The sequence below is a fragment of the Triticum aestivum genome, chromosome 2D (assembly GCF_018294505.1).
Source record: "Triticum aestivum cultivar Chinese Spring chromosome 2D, IWGSC CS RefSeq v2.1, whole genome shotgun sequence".
NCBI lineage: Eukaryota > Viridiplantae > Streptophyta > Magnoliopsida > Poales > Poaceae > Triticum > Triticum aestivum.
The window spans coordinates 627,093,423-627,114,697 of NC_057799.1; the positions used below are offsets into that span (position 1 = coordinate 627,093,423).

At 43.1% G+C, this 21,275-nt stretch overlaps 1 long non-coding RNA gene and 1 pseudogene across 5 annotated transcripts; one reads left to right on the plus strand and one right to left on the minus strand.

Annotated features, from left to right (window-relative positions):
- Positions 1–2,708: 2,708 nt before the first annotated feature.
- Positions 2,709–21,275, minus strand: part of LOC123056101 (WAT1-related protein At5g64700-like) — a 52,952-nt pseudogene continuing 34,385 nt past the window's right edge.
- On the plus strand, positions 18,191–21,104 carry LOC123050556 (uncharacterized). Of its 5 annotated transcripts, none has more exons than XR_006423787.1 (7): positions 18,191–18,669; positions 18,772–18,806; positions 18,905–19,868; positions 19,966–20,072; positions 20,236–20,300; positions 20,628–20,672; positions 20,800–21,104. It is a non-coding gene; the product is annotated as an uncharacterized lncRNA (long non-coding RNA). The 5 variants fall into 5 exon arrangements; XR_006423790.1 differs by having other exon boundaries at positions 18,905–19,381; positions 19,729–19,868; positions 20,628–21,104; XR_006423789.1 differs by having other exon boundaries at positions 18,191–18,506; positions 18,592–18,669; positions 20,628–21,104.

Below are 21,275 nucleotides of genomic sequence, written 5' to 3' on the forward strand. Positions count from 1 at the left end.
CCATTGCAGGCTTCCGGGCCTAATTGTCACTGCTATGCCTGATGGGCCTACTGGGCCTTATGCAGGCCTGAATCCTGGCCCAGGGATGGGTTTCTAGTCGTATTCAGGCCGTGGTGGCCCAGTAGGTGGCAATTTTTTTTTATTTTTTCCCAGTTTTTTTGTTTTTTGTTTTGCTTTTTTTGTTTTGTTTCTACTTACAACAAAATACTTATTTTTTTATTTTCTTTTGTTTCTAATTACTTATTTATTTTATTTTATGATAATTCTTTTTGCTATTAAAGTTTCTAACAAAAAAAGTTCTTTATGAAAATTCTATTTGCTTTTAATGATTTTGAACAGAAAATACTTTGATAATTTTAGTTGCATGAATTTTATATAATTTTAGTAGAGGTTGCTTATAATTTTTTGAACAGAAAATACTTTGATAATTTTAGTTTCATAAATTTCATTTATGTTATTAAAGTTTATTTTATTTTATTTTGTATCTACTTATATATTTTATTATAGTTTATATTATTTTGTTTCTAATTACTTATTTAATTTATTTTATGATAATTCTTTTTGCTACAAATGAACTCTGGATAGATAAGTGACCAAATTTATTTTACTGAAATTGAAAAGCACTACAAATGAACTCTGAAAAGGTTGAAAGTTGGCATGGTATCATCATTTCACCCACATAGCATGTGCAAGAAAGTAGAGAGGCTTACGACAAAAACTGGATGCACTTCGTGTACAAAACGGACAATCTCTTTCGAAGTATCAGGGTTTCATATGGAAACTCGTCTGTTACAAAGGGAATTCATTTTTTTGAACTTATTTGAACTCCATAGTTTTTCTGTGTTCAAAATGCACCATTCAAAGCCACATCATCAGTTTTCAACCCTTTCTGACTTCATTTGATATTTTTCGTGCATTTACTGATTTTTTTTCAGCTATAAGACCCTGAAATTGAAAAGCACTACAAATGAACACTGAAAAGGTTGAAAGTTGGCATCGTATCATCATTTCACCCACATAGCATGTGCAAGAAAGTAGAGAGGCTTACGGCAAAAACTGGATGCACTTCGTGTACAAAACGGACAATCTCTTTCGAAGTATCAGGGTTTCATACGGAAACTCGTCTGTTACAAAGGGATTTCATTTTTTGAACTTATTTGAACTCCATAGTTTTTCTGTGCTCAAAATGCACCATTCAAAGCCACATCATCAATTTTCAACCCTTTCTGACTTCATTTGATATTTTTCGTGCATTTACTGATTTTTTCAGCTATAAGACCCTGAAATTGAAAAGCACTACAAATGAACATGGATAGATAAGTGACTAAATTAATAGTAGTTCATCATCACATTAAAACCAAAGTACATACATAGTTCAAATTGAACAACATATAGCTCTCCAGAGCATCTAGTTAAACCATACATTGAAACTATGTAAAACCTTTCAATGCAACAACAAATGCGATCATAATCACAACTAAGTTAACAATTGATCCAACGACATAATGGTACCAACCCTCGGTATGAATGGCATATTTTCTAATCTTTCTAATCTTCAACCGCATTGCATCCATCTTGATCTTGTGATCATCGACGACATCCGCAACATGCAACTCCAATATCATCTTCTCCTCCTCAATTTTTTTAATTTTTTCCTTCAAGTAATTGTTTTCTTTTTCAACTAAATTTAACCTCTCGACAATAGGGTCGGTTGGAATTTCAGGTTCAACCACCTCCTACATAAATAAAATCTATGTCACGTTGGTCGACATAATTGTCATAAACAATAACTGAACCAAATAGTTATAAAAAGATAATATATACCACATCCGAATCATAGACAGGACGAGGGCTGACGGGGGCGGATACCAGAACCATCGCACTATATAATAACAAGGAATAATAAAAGTAAGAAAATTAGACAAGTATCTATCTGAAGTAAGAATTTTTTTCTTTCAGAAAGAAGATAAGAACAAGAGGCTCACCACGGTGGTGCCGGCGACGAGATCGGCGCGGGCGATCGACGGCGGTGAAGACGGGGACGGGACGTGACGGACCGCTAAACCTAGAAAAATCTCGGTGAAAATGGAGCTCGGAGGTCGAGTTTCGAGAGAAGAAATATTAACTAGTGTGGCTCGGACATTTCATCGAACACCTCATGTGCATAGGAGGTGAGCTAGAGCACCCAAATGCCCTCCCCTCACCGGCCAGCAAAAAACAGAGCAATGTGGAGTGCTCTGCTCGCCGGCGATGGGCTATATATATAGGCAACTCATTTGTCCCGGTTCGTGGCTAGAACCGGGACCAATGGTTGTGGGCCAGGAGCGAGGCCCATTGGTCCAGGTTCGTGCCTAGAACCGGGACAAAAGGTTCCAGAAGAACCGGGACCAAAGCCCACGAGACCCCGGCCGGCCACCTGGGCTCACGAACCGGGACGAATGTACCCATTGGTCCCGGTTCATATAAAAACCGAGACTAATGGACTGGCCAGGCCCGAACGAAAGCCCCCTTTTCTACTAGTGCAAGTTGAAGATATTATCCTAGATGGAATCACAATTCTATAATCCAGTAAGATAGATACACACTGGAAAACATTAATGCACCATGAGGCATCTTAGGATTGGTCAAATTGTTTACTACCTCACATGTTAACCATAGCTAGTGTCAACTGCTAATACAAAGCTCACTGGAGACTAGCTGCACCAAAATCAAGGACCAAATCTTGGATCCTCACACTTTGGGTCATGGGTAGGTTGCGGCTGAAGCTTTCCATTGGTTGAACCTAATGTCGTCTTCGCACGGAGTTCTTTGGCCTTTCCATAGAGGTACATATATAAACCACTAAAAACCAATGCACTACCCAACAAGCTGCCATATAACAGTAAAATACATCACTTATGGAATAAAAGAGTATATAAACGTAAGCATTACAACAAGAAACAGTCAATCTATGATATTTAATATAATTCTGGTGAAAATGTAAAATCAAATCACAACATTTGTTAAGCAACATTGTTCGGTGAGGTATATTTTTCACTATCTCAATTCCAAACCACTAGATGGCTATAGAGGTCACTACATTTACACAACTCATCAATTATACATATGGAGGGAGAAAGGGGGCGTGCGGGGGCAATGCCCCCCCCCCGGTCATGATTTTTTTCTCAAACATACATACATATAAGAAAAACAAAATCTTTCAATATGAGTCCGAATAGTAGACCAAAATACACGTACCTCGCAAACGTGATGCTTTCTCGTAGTAATAATGCCCCAAGAACCATGGTGAAGACAATTGATAATGTGCTGAACATTGGTGGGAAAACCGCGCCGTGTGTCGTGGAATTGTCACGGCAGATGTCCTAGTGTGAGGACTTAGTCGTGAGGCCAACGCATCTATGTGGTAGCTTGAGAGGGGTTGATCGGAATCGAGAGACGCAACACAAGGCAAAGGTTTAGATAGCTTCGGGCCCCGGGAAACATCATCCGGTAATAGCCTACATGCTGTTTGTGGCTAGGTCTCATTATGCTCATGAGGGAGACGCCGCATAAACCGGCTCTCCTCTAGTTGTGTCTAGCCTTAGACGATTATTTCCTGTCCCTCTTGGGGTGCCCTGCCCCTCCTTATATATCTTATATATGTTGAAGGGGCGGGTTATATGACTAGTCCTAGTAGGATTAGGATTACTCTATTACAAGTGGAGTCCTAGTCTTGCTTCCTTTGTAAGAGAATATTCCTTATACCTTTCCTCTTAAACCGGCCCACCATAACATGAGCCGGCCTTCCGGGCCTTGGGCCTAGTCCTTTATTTGACCCGTCGTTGGGGCCATCAGTGAGTCGCCAGGCTCGTGAGTCGTCGGACCAGTGAGCCGCCAGACTCGTGAATCGCCAATCCTCCGACGGGTTACCAATGAAATGCCAAGTCCCAGCCGGGTCATACCGCGGGGTATATCCTCGACATTAGCCCCCAGTTTAATTTGGATTTATCCATGTTAAACTAATCCTGATCATCCTTAAGTCTTTGTCATTTCCTCCTTCTGGAAAGTCCGGGTCAATAGACCAACTTCATAGTCAATTTGCTTGTAGAAGAAATATTGTGAATAAATAATCCATTTGAGTCAGCCTTCAATGCTCCGACTTGACAAAAATATTGGTCTTGAAATATTCAACTGATATTCAGCCGGCTTGTAGAACTTGCTGAGTTATGATTTCCAAAATCGCCTGGTTATAAAAACTGATGATGATCGTTATAGACGCTGGGTCATGATTGATGCCAACGCCGGGTCACACAATTGATCTTCCTGATTTGCTCAAAACTGATAATTTGAAGACGTTCCTCCTTTATATGCATATTACCTGTAGCCCCCAAATCTTAAGAGGAGAACATAGTCATAGCTTAAGACTTGCTTCAATATAAATGTTGCAAACTTGAAGAAATCCAGTTGTTCATCTCAATCACTAGTCAAAACTGAATATTCCAGATATGCAGCCCCCAAGTGCCGGGTTGTCATGCTTGCAGCAACCTGGGACTTGTAATTGCCTTATGCTCATAAAAACTTCAACCAGTGTAGCCCCCAAGGGCCGGGTCATTATGCAATAATGAGCAGGGACTTTGCAGATATGATCATTGAAAATAACATCATATGATGTAGCCTTCATCGTAGGGCTTGAACCCACGTCCATAAGGTTAAGAGCTTTGTACTCTACCAACTGAGCAGTGGACCCTTCAATATAATGGATTAAAGCTTGTGTACCTTGAATTTCTGACAGGAGCAATTGGTAGCCCCCAAGGGCCGGCTCATTATAATGTGATGAGTCGGGTCTTCAATGAGGCAAGGAAGAAATGACCTTGCATTAGCCCCCAAGTGTCATGGTGCATGCTGCAGTGACACGGGACTTGCATATTTGATGTAATCTCAACTTGAATAATGTAGCCTCCAACTCGGGACTATTCCTTCCATTGTAGAATAAATCATATCCAAAATAATAGCCATTGCGCGAAAGCGACTTTGAAAACCTTAATCATAATACTGGTTTATTGATAACCATAAAATCCAGCCATGTTGGCTTATCAGTTGACAAGTAAATTCGGAGTTTAAATACTCGGCGGCTCTTGGCCGATGGCGACTTAATGCGCATTCATTGTAAGCCGGAATTTTTGTAACCCGGCGGCTTATAGCCTTTGAGAAAATCCAGAATGGATAACCCTTTTAAAACATCAATTTTGATGATCAGCTTGAACTTAATCATTTATATAAGTCATAGTTCTGCGAATCCTGCACAAAGTTTAAACAACATATGCCCTGGCGACTTAACGTCAAAAGCCAGGGCGGTTTACCCAACCTCAGATGAGAAAAATAAATATCATACCTGTGATACGTATGAACATTGCCGGCTTACCATACCAATGCAGTAAGGGTGATAACCCACAACTTAGAAGACGATACTTGCAAGTACTTAATGTCATTATATGCTGCCGGTTCACCATATACCTATGTTTGAGCCGTGCTGTGCAACAGACTCTCTTTGGTCTTTGTAACTCGGTCATTAACCCTCCAAGTACGTCAGAGCTATGCTCATATGAAGTTATAATACTGGCTTGATAGCCGAAATCCCAAGGTAATCAGAGCTGTGCTCTCATGAAATTATTATATTAGCTTGATAACCGAATTATCAAGGTAATCAGAGCTGTGCTCTTATGAAATTATCATATTGCCTTGATAGCCGAATTATCAAGGTAATCAGAGTTGTGCTCTTATGAAATTATCATATTGGCTTGATAGCCGAATTACCAAGATAACCAGAGCTGTGCTCTTATGGAATTATCATATTTGCTTGATAGCCGAATTACCAAGATAACCAGAGCTGTGCTCTTATGAAATTATCATATTGGCTTGATAGCCGAATTACCAAGGTAATCAGAGCTGTGCTCTTATGACATTATCATATTGGCTTGATAGCCGGAATCAAGAGGGAAGTAACGATATGTTCTCTTTGGTGAATACACCTATGTTTGAACAGGAAGCCCCCAAGTGATTTGTAAGAACGACGTTGTGCCGGATCAAGAGGGTAGTAACGCTATGTTATCTTTGGTGAATACACCTATGTTTGAACAGGAAGCCCCCAAGTGACCATTGTTAAACCAATAAGGCAGGATACCCATGTTTGAACCACGCATCATGGCAGCAAGTTCTCTTTGGAAACCTTTTAATTTTTCTGAGAACTCGAACTTGCGAGAAATGAATTATTTTTGAACCGGAATTTCAAACCGGATATTGAAAGCTTCAAGACTTTGTGAGAGACAGATTTCCCTTGAGCCGGATTTTAAACCGACATCTTTCCTGATAACCCGTAATTCTTCTATTGAGCCGGAACTTTTATGATTGTCAATCACTCTTTTAAGCCGAAAATTTTCTGACGGCCTTCAAATTTTCACCAATAAGGCAGTAGCCTCCGGGGCCGGGTTATTTTTTCCTTCAATGACCCGGAGTTCTTGAATTCACTGAAACTCGATCAATTCTGTCGAGTATTATCATTGTAACCCCCGAGTCTTAAGACGACTCGAGGAGTTGTCTTGAGATTCTCCATATTTGATCGTGATATAAACCGGTATGAGTCATTCAACAGCTCAGTGATATAATAATCCCTTTTGCAGTAGACAACTTGTCCTGCATTGGAGAACTTGCCAGCCAGAGTAATTACTCTTTTAAAGAAAGCAATATGTAATATAAAAATATAATGGATGGATTTCACCTGATATGTCAGGCCAGAAACGATCCACCGCGGAGTTAATAACCGCCACGGTGAAGCTGAAATCAACCACGCCCGAGTCGGCCGCAGGAGCAGACAGGTAAGCCGGCCGCGACGTTGTAAGCCGATGCGGACGGATGAATTAATTGTGTTGTGTTGATGTAGAGGGAGCGGCGACTTGCGCACGTATCCGTCAAGCACCATGGCACCGACAAACGCTAGCGCAAAAATAATGCTGGCCCCCTTTGCAACACCTTTTGTAATGAATGGTCCTGCGAAAAAATACCACAGACCAAGTAATTGTTCTCAAATAATTTATATGTGCTGATAAAATAGATGAAACGGATAGCACCTGGTATTCTTATCAGACGAATGCGGACTCTGAGCTAGAGCAGCGGACGCACTTGTTCTTCTGTCAGTCTTGTTTTGGACAGACAAGTAATAATGAGCGTCACTAGCATATAGTACTAATTGATCCATCACTTGATCAGTCTCGTCCTCTAAGGCAGACGGCTTATCCAAACTCCGGCTTATCCATGGCGGAACAAGGTGACTCGAAGAAGCCCCCGGCGTGGCTGACCACAACAGAAGTGGTTTCTCCAAACAGCTCAATAGGGGTGTAACAACAGAGGTAACCCGGGACGGCGATTCAGCAGTAGTACAACAACTCTGAGACTCGGGATTACGACAGAGGCAGAGTAGTGGCGACTCAACAGGGGCGCCGGCGGGTTATGGTCTCAACGTTTTTAGGCTAAAGCAGAGGTAAAATGGCGGCTTACGAGGCCGCGAAGAAGATCGCAGGTCGTAGCGGTGAAAACGGCCCGAGGCGGAACTGTGGATTTTGAAACACGATCGCAGTGGAGCCTGGAACCGGGCGGCTCAGTACAGATCCTCCAAATCATGTTTTACTAATCCACGTCCCCTTTGACTTGTTACTCCCTGAACTCTTGCAGAACAGACCGCAGCTGAGGAAGTTTAGTGGGTTGAACTCTGTTGACCCATCAGTCCTTGCCCGAACATGCAAGCTCACGTGAAGCAATTTCAACAAATATTATTTCTTCTCTGGATAGGTTGCCTCCTCAAAATCTGAACTTTAGCATGGGCAGCACTCGAGTACTCGATGGATCACTTTATGCGAATAGTAGCAACGGAAGTAGTATTGCCTTCTTAGACCATGATTTGCTGATCATCTATGAAGCATTGACGTACACGCCATATATACCATTGCAATCTTGCATCCTCCTTGGTAAGTACTGTAAAGAACATCTGATCACACAATGCGCAAGAAACTGCAGTCACAGGCACCGCGGCAGCTGCGGACGCGACGACGGCGACCGGCTGCTCGGCGCAAAACCGAGCGAGGGGAAGCCTAAGAACGGCGGCGGCTTGTGGCGGTAGGGCTGGCTCAACTTCGGCGGCGGAGGCAGTGACACCGAGCGGCTCGCGGCCGGCCTGCGGCTGGGTCAAGGTTGTCGGGGCGAAACGAGTCGCAGTGGGGACGAGCGACTCGACATGCGATCTGCACCGAGGCGGTTTGACGCGAGCCACGGTGGCAGGGGCAGCCAAACTGCTCGGCGGCGCATCCGCGGGCTACATGGCGTGCAGGAGCCGGAGCTAGCGACGGGCTTGGCGACTCTGGTGGCGCGGCAGCGGCCTGAACCTTGTCAGGGCAGAGGTGGAGCAGGGCGGCCGAACGGGGCGTCTCCCACGGCGGCGAGGGAGGCCGACCGCAGGCGGAGCAGCACGAGGCCCAGGCGGCGGCGCATTGCAGCAGTAGCGGGTCGACTCGGAGGCAGCCGGCGGACTGAGGCCGCACCCGCGACCACAACGGCAAAGGCGAAACGGGTCTAGTCAGCGCGAGATTGGAAACGGGTCGGAGTCGTCGCGCGCGAGACTGAAAACGGCTCGGAGATCAAATCCTCCTCCGAGCTGCCATTGGTTTGACTTTTCCTCGTGCTGATGGATCAATGGACGGGTCACTTTTGCCTTCACGTCTAGAACCAGTAGCTATGGTTGATGGAGTAGCAGCAGTGTCGCGACCGATCAATCTCTTGGGAGTTGCAGCGAACATGAATAAAAATCAGCTGTCGCCTTCAATCGGCAAAAACAGGCTGCACTGATTTGTACAGCTAGTACTCGAAGTCTCGGACACGCAGCGGAATCTCCAAATTCGATCTCGGCAGGTAGCAACTTTTACAGGGCGGCGCGGCAGCAAAGATCAATCTTCTGTTGACCTCGGAGTCAAAGCGCCGTAGATACATCGCTCGTATAGTAAACCTTGCGTATTGAAACGACGGCAGACAGATCGCGTGCAGGGGCGGCAGCACAACATGTAACCCTAAAATAGTCTCGATCTCATACCAGCTGCCGCAGAACATCTTGTCAATCTTGACCGACGAACTTATAATAGATGTGAATTTTTGGCTCTTGTTGAGCCGGAAAGTTGCAAACTTCTCGAACCCCTAAAACAGAACCCTCAAAGAACTCAATACCACCGTGCGCGAGTCCCACAGTGGGCGCCAACTATCGTGGAATTGTCACGGCAGATGTCCTAGTGTGAGGACTTAGTCGTGAGGCCAATGCATCTATGTGGTAGCTTGAGAGGGGTTGATTGGAATCGAGAGACGCAACACAAGGCAAAGGTTTAGACAGCTTCGGGCCCCGAGAAACATCATCCGGTAATAACCCTACATGTTGTTTGTGGCTAGGTCTCATTATGCTCATGAGGGAGACGCCGCATAAACCGGCTCTCCTCTAGTTGTGTCTAGCCTTAAACGATTATTTCCTGTCCCTCTTGGGGGTGCCCTGCCCCTCCTTATATATGTTGAAGGGGCGGGTTACATCACTAGTCCTAGTAAGATTAGGATTACTCTATTACAAGTGGAGTCCTAGTCTTGCTTCCTTTTAAAGAAAATATTCCTTATACCTTTCCCCTTAAACCGGCCCACCATAACATGAGCCGGCCTTCTGGGCCTTGGGCCTAGTCCTTTATCTGACCCGCCGTTGGGGCCATCAATGAGTCGCCAGGCTCGTGAGTCATCAGACCAGTGAGCCGCCAATCCTTCGACGGGTTACCAATGAAACGCCAAGTCCTAGCCGGGTCATATATCCAACCGGGTCATACGGCGGGGTATATCCCCGACACCGCGCTTTTCGACAACATAAAGATTTAACCAGTACTTGGCGGTTGTGCCAAGTGCAGCCTACGTTCCAAATCAAGCATGTGACACATTATTGCCTATTGTTTTTTACTATCAAGTTTAGGAAAAATATATAGAAAAATTCCTTTAATATTCAACATCATGAAGAAGTTGGATCTCGAACCATATAGGAAGTCCTCGTAAGCAAGTTCTTGCAATTTTGAACTAAGTTAACATTTAACTTTTAATAATGATATGCCCATTGGGCTCCAAAGGATTTTCATAGGAATTTTGGAGGATTGGAATCCTTAGGATTTTTCCTATGTTGGTTGTTTGATTCATAGAACTGAATCCTATAAGAATTTTTTCCTAAGGATTTCTTTGTACTACTCCCCATAGGATTTCTAACATCCACTCAAACCTCTTTGAAAGAATCCTTTGTTTTTTCTATGATGAAATCAAACAAATAAAAACCCTTTAGGATTGAGATGAGCATGACATTCCAATACTATTTTTTCCTATTCTCACATTGAAATATCGAGGATGTCGCCGAGAGGGGGGGGGGGGTTAGGCTTGAGCAACTGCGGAATAAAACTAGCATTTAATATGTCAAGCACAAAATCTAAAACAACTAGGCTCACCTATGTGCACCAACAACTTATGCTAAGCAAGATAAACAACTAAGTAATAGCAAGATAAACAACAGGTCATACTATGGCCATCACAAAGTAAAGTGCAAAAGTAAAGGGCTCGGGTAAGAGATAATCGAGGCATGCGGAGACGACGATATATCCCGAAGTTCACACCCTTGCGGATGCTAATCTCCGTTTGGAGCGGTGTGGAGGCACAATGCTCCGCAAGAAGCCACTAGGGCCACTGTAATCTCCTCACGCCCTCGCACAATGCAAGATGCCGTGATTCCACTAAGGGACCCTTGAGGGCGGTCACCGAACCCGTACAAATGGAGACCCTTGTCGGCGGTCACCGAACCCGTACACTTTGGCAACCCTTAGGGGGCGGTCACCGGAACCCGTACAACTTGCTCGTGGTAATCTCCACAACTTAATTGGAGACCCCGATGCTTGTCCGGAGCTTTACACCACAATGACTGAGCTCCGATAACACCAACCGTCTAGGGCACCAAGGCACCCAAGAGGAACAAACTCAAACACCCAAACACCCAAGAGTAACAAGCTTCTCAACTTCACTTCCACGTATCACCGTAGAGAACTCAAACCTATGCACCAAATGCAATGGCAAGGGCACATGGAGTGCCCAAGTCCTTCTCTCCCAAATCCCCTCAAAGCAACTAATGCTAGGGAGGAAAATGAGAGGAAGAACAAAAAAGAGAACACGAAGAACTCCAAGATATATATCCAAAGGGTTCCCCTCACAAAGAGGAGAAAGTGATTGGTAAAAACGTAGATCTAGATCTCCTCTCTCTTTTCCCTCAAGAACTAGCAAGAATCATTGGAGGGATTGAGAGTTAGCAAGCTCGAAGAAGGTAAACAATGGGGGAAGAACACGAGCTCAAAGAGATAAGGTTCAATGGGGAAGAAGACCCCCTTTTATACTTTGGGGAAAATCCAACCGTTATGTGCTCAGCCCGCACACGAGTGGTACTACCGCTCAGGGGAGCGGTACTACCGCCCGGGCGGTTGTGCACATAGAGCAGTGTAATGGTGAGAGACCAAGAGTCGGTAGTGTCGCCGGAGTGGTACTACCACCCCCCAGCGGTACTACCGATGGGGTTGCAGCTCAGGGCATAAAGGAGGCAGAGCAGGACAGATGGGGTGAGGCAGAGCCGCATCAGCGGCACTACCACTAGAGCTAGCGGTACTACCGCCTACGGGTGGTAGTGCTTCCCACCACAGCCGCTCTACTACCACTGAGAACACGTAGCGTATAGAAAGGGAAGCGGAAGTGGAGCGGTGGTGCAGGGGCGGTACTACCGCTTGTAAGCGGTACTACCGCTCGTGCTACCATCCCACTGCCGCGCAAGCCAACACGAAAAATCACAACCCCGAAAGCAGCGGCACTACGGGCGACACTGTCGCCCGTAAGCGGTACTACCGCTTGGGGTGCTACAATGAAGCCCAAGCAAACAGATGGATACAATAAAACCTGAACTGCCACAACTTCTGCAAATGAGCTCCGAATTGAGCAAACTCAAGCTTGTTGGATAGATGACGACAAATACTATCCAACAGCGACTGTAGAGAAATGCCAAAGGTATAGAGATGTGAAACCTCTTTGAATGAAGAACCGGCAAAAACCCCAACATCGAAAACATCATAGAAGATGCATGTGAACTCCGTTTTCGATGAACTCGAGCTTGTCATGAAGATGACCATAGGCTCCAAATCTCACAAGGAGAAGAATCAAACAAGAACCAATAAAGATGATGCAAGGATGCATTGGTTTGAGCTCTCTACGAATGATATGATCAAGCTACCAACTTGAGAGCCCCCCTTGATAGTACGACAACTAATCCTATAACCCAGTATCTCAACTACCACCATGAGACCGGTAAAATATAAACCTATCAAGGGCAAACCTTTGCCTTGCACATAGTCCACTTGAGCTAGATGATGACGATCTTGACTCCCTCAAGTTGGACCACCTTTCTTGATTGCATTGGCTCGATCAAGACTAGTAGATTGCTCCCTCATACTCTGCTATGGGTGATCCACTCTTCGGAACATCTTCAAAAGTCCATTGTCACCCTAATGGACGGCAAGCTTCAAGCATAATCTATTCGTGATGCTCCACTTGAACTTGCACACCGCAATCTTGATGACAATCACCATTTGATGTCATCATCCATAGGTTATGTGAGATCTTCCTCTTGACGCAAGCCCATGGAAACATACCTAACCCCACATATAACTCTCACATTAACCATGGGTTAGTACACAAAGCATAATGGAGAATGCTTATCATACCATGAGACCACTTGATCCCACTCGGTACATCTTCTACGCTTTGTGTGTTGATCAACTTGAATCACTCTTGTACTTAGTCTTGATCAACCTTGAATCTTTGCAACTCTCTTCATTAGGATGATGTCTTGAAGGTAAACATGAATGTTCACACAATCTTCTTCTTCAAGACATGCTTGCAATAGGCTCAACTCTCACATGGCCAACCCAATCTTTGGATAATTCCTTGAGAAGCACCTTGGCCAACACATAAACTCCTTGAAACCAGTAAATGGACTTCAAGAAAAGCCTATGGAAAAATCCTACAAATATAACTCAAGGCAACCATTAGTCATAGAGAATGTCATCAATTACCAAAACCACACATGGGGGCACCACATGTTCTTTCACACATTTTTAGAATCCTGCGAATCAAAGACGCCCTGATTCTGGCATCTACAATAAAGGTTGAATACACCACAAAATAATGTCTAACCAATCTTTTCCTTACAATTTCTCCTATATCTACAATCGAAACATACATTGCTTGGGTTGCTTGAGTTTTGCTTGGTAAACCAAGATTACCTTATAGATATAGCAAAATTATCAATTAGATTTGACATAGTAATGAAAATTTGGGCAATAGTAAGGGATTTATAAAATTTGAACACATTCTGGAAAAGCCTTACCGAGTAGACAATTGTTAATAGTTGAATGTTCCACCCTACTTGCCAAGCAAGTTTGTCCCTTCTAAAAAATATTCCTATGGCACATGTTTGCAAACCACCTAGAACACAAGTCAACACCGATGACCAATGCTTCCATGGGTACACCTTTAAAACTTTCACCTGCATTATAAGAAACCTTGCATTGTTACTAGTCAAGAATGAGTATTAAAAAAATTCAAATCATGTTATGCCTATTATGGGAAATCATAGATACAAAGCCTTAGTACGAAAACACCGTATCAAAATTGGATATACCTGTACGGGGTACCAAAAGGCATAACATATGCAATAACCCAACAAAGCAAGGTGCCCCTCACATGATGGTGTCCTCCGACTACTCCATTAGAATTCTTAGTGATACCTTTTCTAACTGGGGACCAAAGATGCAAGTCTTTCCATTGTACAGGCTAATCAACAATGCCCCACCAAAACATAACAATGCACCAACCACCTTCGCGCTACCCTCTTTGGATTTAAGGCATAAGCTCTCCATACTGCAAAATATATCTTGAGCTTTACATTTTTCAATCTCTAGTAAAGGCAAGTAACTAAGTTGTTTATTAGTAGGCACGAAGTTACTAGTAATTGTAACATATTAGTAGAGGAAAGTGGGGTAGGGGGAGGCAAGCGCCCCCCTAGTTGAGTGCCCTACATTGGAGGAAAGGAGTTATGGTGTTCTACGGTGGAGGAAAGAATTGTTTATTACCCGAGTAGTATTGACAGGACAAAAGTGAAGAGCGGAGTCAAACTTGAGAAGATCACACCATAGGAGGCGTTTGTGTCATGTAGCCCATAGTAATACAAGGCCATAGGTAGCGAGTGTTTGTACAATGTAAGGATATCACTATCGATATCAATATACCTTATTCCTTAATCATATACTCAAATAAAAAGTAAATATATCACACTTCACATTTGGTTTATATAATAGACTATAAAATTGAATAAACCGACGTTTTGCAAAACCTGTAAATTTTTTTGTGGCTATGAAGAAATAAAAAAAGGCATAAGATATTCGAAGAATATGTTACATACTTTTTTTTCATTTGTTTCGAGGAGGATTTCAAAAAAGTGTTAGCATATGAGGGTTGGAGATCAGTTGGGTCGAGTTTAATTTTTGACAGCGAACCAAGGAGTTGACTGAATTTGTTGGCTAATATATGCTTGGTCATCTTCAGACCAACGTATAACCACATCTCCAATTTGGCTGATCCATTTTGATGGGAACATATGACAAGATACACATATATAAACATTGAACAAAATATTGAGTTTACCGGATAAAAACAAAAGAATACAAAACTAACTATTTTATGTTAGTGCAAACATATATAGGATAGTTCATCTACCGTATGTACCTGACAAAAGCATTGATGAAGAGCCACACAAGAGCCTTCGCATCCAATTCTTTCCACTTCTCTGTACAGATTTGTCATACATATTCTTGAGTCAATGGTTAAACTTATAGTAGTACTTTCCAGGATAATAATGTGTTTTGTTAACGAAATTAAGGAGAAACAAAATTCTTGACCTTTCAAGGAGTAGGGGCAAATGGCAAGATGAAAATGACACCTAGAATGCTTCTTTAACAGAGCAATGAGAATACAAACATGCCACCATCCACTGCTATGTTGCCCAACAGTATAGTAACTATGTTGACGACCTCCACAAAGATCACATAGATAGTTGGTTTCCACCTGCTTCCTATGCAGCAGTTTCAGTCACAATATTAGAGGTAGCGCACATTCCCCCAAGGAAAAAATGTGTTTTATCCCAGTTTAAAAAGTAGAACATCATCAACATTCATACAAAAACCTCATATGCGATCCATATAGAAGCACCTAGTGGACGAATAGTTTGTTGGGACGCACAGACACGATTTTTTCCCATATCCGATGAAGAACGTGTCCGTTACATGGATACATGGGGCATACTCGTAATCTAAGTGAAAGTGTGTTATATCGACTAGAGGGAGGGGGGTGGTGAATAGACGATTTTTACAAATTCGTCACTGGGGAATTTCAAGGTGAGGAAATTCCTAAGTCACGAACAACTAGCAGCGGAATAAGTACTCAGATGCAAGCATAACAAAGCAGTAGCACAGTCATCATGATGAAATGAAAACAAGCACAGAGTACAAGTAGCGTAAACATAGGATAAGCAGGCTGAAGACAAACTGACTGAAGAAATAGGATTGAGGAAATTGAGAAAGTCTTCAGTCAAAGTCTTCAAACAGTAACGATCAAGTACAACAGTATATGAATGAGGAAATGGAAGGGTTGAGGAAATAGAACCAATAGCTCGGTGAAGACAGTGATTTGGTAGACCAGTTCCAACTGTTGTGACAGTCGTACGTCTGGTTGGAGCGGCTAGGTATTTAAACCTGAGAACGCACAGTCCCGGACACACAGTCCTCACCGTATTCTCCTCGAGCTAAGGTCACACAGACCTCGCCCAATCACTCGTGGTAAGTCTTCAGGTGACTTCCAAACCTTCACAAACTCTGTCACTCGGCAATCCACAATTTCCTCTTGGATGCTCTAGACCATGACGCCTAACCGTCTGGAGGATACACAGTCCTCAAAGGTAACAAGCGTCGGTTCCACACAGGAACAATCTCTCGAGTGATGCTCAATCACTTTGGGTTTGTAGGTGTTTGGGTTTGAGTTTTCCTCACTTGATGATTTTCGCTCAAAGTCCACGGAGGATGGGATGCTCTCAATGACAAGTGTCAGTTTCTCTCGGAGCAGCCAACCAGCTAGTGGTTGTAGGGGCGACTATTTATAGCCTAAAGAGCAGCCCGACATGATAAGACATAAATGCCCTTTAATCATATGACCGTTAGGTGGGTAGATATTTTGGGACAGCTGGTGCGTAGCACAACAACGGTCGGATATTTGATCTATCAAATTCCTCAGGGCTATCATGTTCCTCACTTGTAGGCAATCCGCACTGGCGAATTCCTAACTCCTCAGTCAGAACAAATTCCTCAGAGACCAGAAGATCTTCGTCTCTGTCACTGAAAAGATTGACAGAACAGTATGAGATTTCCAATGGCTTCACTCGAAAGGATTGGTAGGCATAGGATTTTGAGATGAGCATCACTTGGAAACTTTCCCTTAGTTTTACCTCGACCCCCTTTAACAGTATGGTGTTTCCTATGACTCAAGAAAGAGAAAATGAAACTACGAAAACAAAAGTCTTCACGCTTCATAATCCTCGCATGAATATCAAGTCTTCACGGTCACACCAATTTCTTCACTTTCAAAGTCTTCAGAAAGGCAAAGTCTTCAGTTGAAGACATTCATTTTTAGGGGTCGACTTTCTCAGTAAATGTCAAACTCCTCATAGACTTATAGACCTATGTACACTCACAAATGCATTAGTCCCTTAACCTATAAGTCTTCAATACACCAAAATCACTAAGGGGCACTAGATGCACTTACAATCTCCCCCTTTTTGGTGATTGATGACAATATAGGTTAAGTTTTCAACGGGGATAAACATACAAAGTGTAAATACTGATATTTAGGAATTTGATTGCAAGATATAGAAAAACTCCCCCTGAAGATGTGCATATGTGAGAAATTTGCTTTGAATAGCAATGCACATTGTAGAGTAGAATGATGGAGATCTCCCCCTATATCTTGTAATTCACATACGCATTTAACATATGATACGAGAAATTTGAAATGCGTGATGAAATATGATGACTGATGTAATTCAGCATGCGTGCATTAGCATATCTAAGGAAATAGCATGCAGAAAATAGTGCAAAAGTATCAGACCACCATCTCTACTCCTAATGTCTCAGTTGATAGTCTCTGTTCCGGGTTTATTTTCGTCCCCATTTTCGTCTGTTTATTTTTCGTCTCCACTGCCCCCGTACGAACACAAAAAAAAGAACCCCACCCCTCACGAAACTCTGCCCCTCTCGATCCCGGTCTCTCGAGCCGCCGACCGTCTCCCTTCTCCGGCCGTGCGCCGCCGCCCTCGCCTTTCTTTGTTCCGATCTAGATGGAGCCTCCCACCTCGGCAGGGGATCGGCCTTGAGTGCCGGCAGCGCCGCCTGTATCTCCACGATCCCCTTTCTGCAGTCCTAGCCGCCCCTCTCTATTTCCTCACAAACCCTAGGGCCTCCACACCTCCACATCGCCCCATCCCACCAATGGCCTAGCCCTAGATGGCGGCCACCACTTCCTGCCTCCTAACCCTCGCACGTGGATGCATCGTGTTTACTACTTTACTGTAGCTGTGCGAGACGTCCAGCACGGACGCTGCGACGTCCAGTGGGCGGCAGCGACGAAAGGGCGGTGGCATGGCCTCGCCCGCGCACTCGGCCTCGCTCCTGTGCCACCTGCTGGGCTGGACCTTCCGCCTTGCCACCCTGACCATCTTGCCTGCCTCCCCACATGCAACGGAACAGGCTTCTTTGATGATAAGGGAGAGACTTCTTCCTCAAGTGGCTGGAACAAGCTTTGTGTTTTAATCCCGATTCTCTTCTGACATGCTAATTAATTCCTCGCAATTTTTCTATAGTAAATCCATTCTTACAGTGGAACACATTCAGCTGGCGGTCCCGATGCAGAAAATGATTGGTGCAGTGGAACACTGCTATTTTATCAAGATGGAAACAGTGGTGCTTATAAACATTATTCTGAATTTTTTTCAGGTATAAGCAATTAAGCATTCGGCTGGACTTAGGCTGATGTGACTGTCTAAAACATTCAGGCTCACCTGTTTATGTCCTTATTAGTATTGAAGGGTCCAGGCATGGATCCTTTCGAGCACGAGAGACCTGAGCATCATCCCGTCGTGTGAGGCCCTCGCCGAGGATCAAAGTCAGTTGACAAGGTGGATCATTGGAGGCCAGAAGCTGCGGTCTCGTCGGTGTTGTGCAGTAGCTCGGTTGATGGCCGCTGATGGATTTTACAGATTGGTTCGCTTCGTGTATATAACTTATAAGGTGCTTACTGTGCAAAAGAATATATTCATCCATTTTTTATTGGCAACAAACAATTAGTCTTTTCTGTTAGCCTTGTTTTTTTTAGAGAGAGGACCTTTGTTGATGGATGTAGATTTGGACAACAGAGACAAGGGTTCGGCTGGTAAATCAAGGATATGGAAAGGTTGTAGTGCTGCTGCTTGCTTGTAGTGTGCGGGTGTATTGTTATTGTAATCTTATTTTTTGTTCATACTTCATACATGTAACTGATTATATTCATTTTCAGGTAAAAGATTTATTTGCAGGAGTGAGAAATATAAGGTCTACTCTTACATGAATACTCAGATAGAGAAAAATGTACTCTGCTCATTTCTCTGTCCATGTTATGTTTTCTTATAATTGGCTTGCTTGTTACACAGGCCTGAATTCCTAAAGGTTCGGAAGGATCTCAATATTGCTAAAGAAAGAGACAAGGATCAGCACTAAAACATTGTTGAAGAAGATTCCAAGACATGTATCATGGATCGGGCACAGTATACTTTCTACATGCCTTTTCCTTGTTGACTAAACAGTCTAAACCTGAGCACATGACAATTTTCAGTTCTCATGTAATCCGAACTGCTGCCGGTTCAGATTTCAGCATTCCCTGCGATTCTTGATTTGCGTCGCGCTGCGGCACACATTGCTCGTCGTTCTACCTGCTTCTGTGCCTTCTACTTCTTCCCGCAAGATTGCCACATGAATTAACAAATCTGATGAGAGCACTTTAATTGGTGATACATCTTTTGTTATTATGCTACTGCATGTGAATTCTCATCTTGCGCCTCAGCCTATTTTGCTTAGCAGGCATGGTGGGAGCTTACACAATGTTACAGGAGGTTTGCTTCCCTAATCTGGTACCTTCACGTGATATTTTCATTAAGTCACCATTTTTTTAGTTGTGGAAGTAATAGGTAAAAGGTAATATATATGTATGAAAATTGCAAAATTTCATTATCTTATTTGCCCAAGTATCGTGCAGAATGAATTCTCTTATGGGAATTAGCCTATTGTGTTCGACCTACCTAAAAATTATGCAGTGAAGATGTTGAGCTTTATCAAAAAAAAAAAACACTAGAAAAAATAACTCAGTTCATTTTCCTGGTGTCATAATTCATAACTGATAAGCTTGTAGATTGTTATTCTTTTTCAACAATTTGTATTTTGTAATTGTTGATATAAATTGCTTGGTTACCATCGCTAGCAAGAGAAGAGATGAGGATGACAGAGAATCATCGGGTGAGGACGAAGATGAGCTAGATGTATGAGCCTGCCTCATTGTGCCTGTCGGCTCGGAGAAGTCCATGATGACGAGGCTGTGGGGCGACCATGAGTTCCATCTCGGTAAGGGGGCACATGGATTGATTGATTCATAGTCGAGCCGTCTCCTGCTTACTATGATTGTCTTAACTGAAACAAACTGAAGAATATTAGTCGGCAGGGTGCAGAGCTGGAGTAGTGGGTGTGGTAAGCCCCCTGGGTGGAAGTGCGTCTTCACAAGCACCAACTCACCATCGCCACCTTTGCCATCAGTACCAAAGGAGTCAGGTAGATAAACTCATCTTCTTGTCATTACCTTCCACTTGTGTTCGGATAATCGTAGTTTCTTTGTCAACAGAAAACAAACCTGTTCATAGTTCTTTTTCCAATGCATTTCCTTGCCTGAGGTGCTGATGTTAGTATTGTCTCTGGAATGCCCTTGCCCTTGAAGCACAACCATGTGTACATGGTTAAGTGGAGCAGATAAAGTCAAAAACCAAGTTGAAAGTTTCAGAGGTGAGAATGAGAACTACAGGAAGACTTGTTTTTAGGGAAACAACAGGACTCTGCTGCGTATTTTATTAATTTTCAAATAAACAGTACAAGGTTCCATAAAAGAAAAAGATAAAAACTAAAGAAAAAGAACTATACAGCCAGACAATTACAACAGACACTTTTGGGAAAAACCCAAAAGTGAAAATGAATACAAAGAATGAGAAAAAAGCTAATATACATTTGGTATATCATCTGAACTCCTGCGCCCATTGTGGCAGAGTAACGAAGGATTTTCGAGTAGCTCTATGAACCAGCAATTGGAGCTCAGTCTTCAACTTTTTCCTGCAGGCACAGAGGCTGGGGGTATGTTCTTGAAACTACAGGAAGACTAAGGTGTTTTACGTTGAATTCTACTTGTACTATCATGCCTCTACATTATATATTCACATGGAAAATTGCAAAACATGCTTGAAAACCTTGTTGTCCTTAGTCGTTCATTGGTTTTACTATGATATTGTAGTTGTAGGTGCAGAGATCGACTATGATATAGCTTGGTACATGGCTTCCTCATGAGGAAAACAAGGCAACATTGTGTTGAAACATATTGCACGGGAAAACAGTAGGATTTCTAGGATGCCACATTATATAAACAATGTAATGTGCTTCTATTTATTCTAGATCAAACACGAAATCCGTTGTAATTTTCTTTACTGCACACAATCCTTTTGTGTAAATCATAGATTATTTGAGATGTAGAGGAACATATAGCGTTTATTGCAAAATACACTTATATTTATTTTACCAAGAAAAATGCATTGTATTACATTGTTGCTTTGTGAGCAAGCCTTCTTGATATAGACATTTTTAAAGGACAACGTTGGTTCACATCCATGAATGATATCCCAAGACTCTGCAGCTCTGTACGAATGCCAAGGTCATGAAACGACGGAGACATATGTTGAGCATAGGTAAGGGCATCTCCAGCCGTTCGGCGCT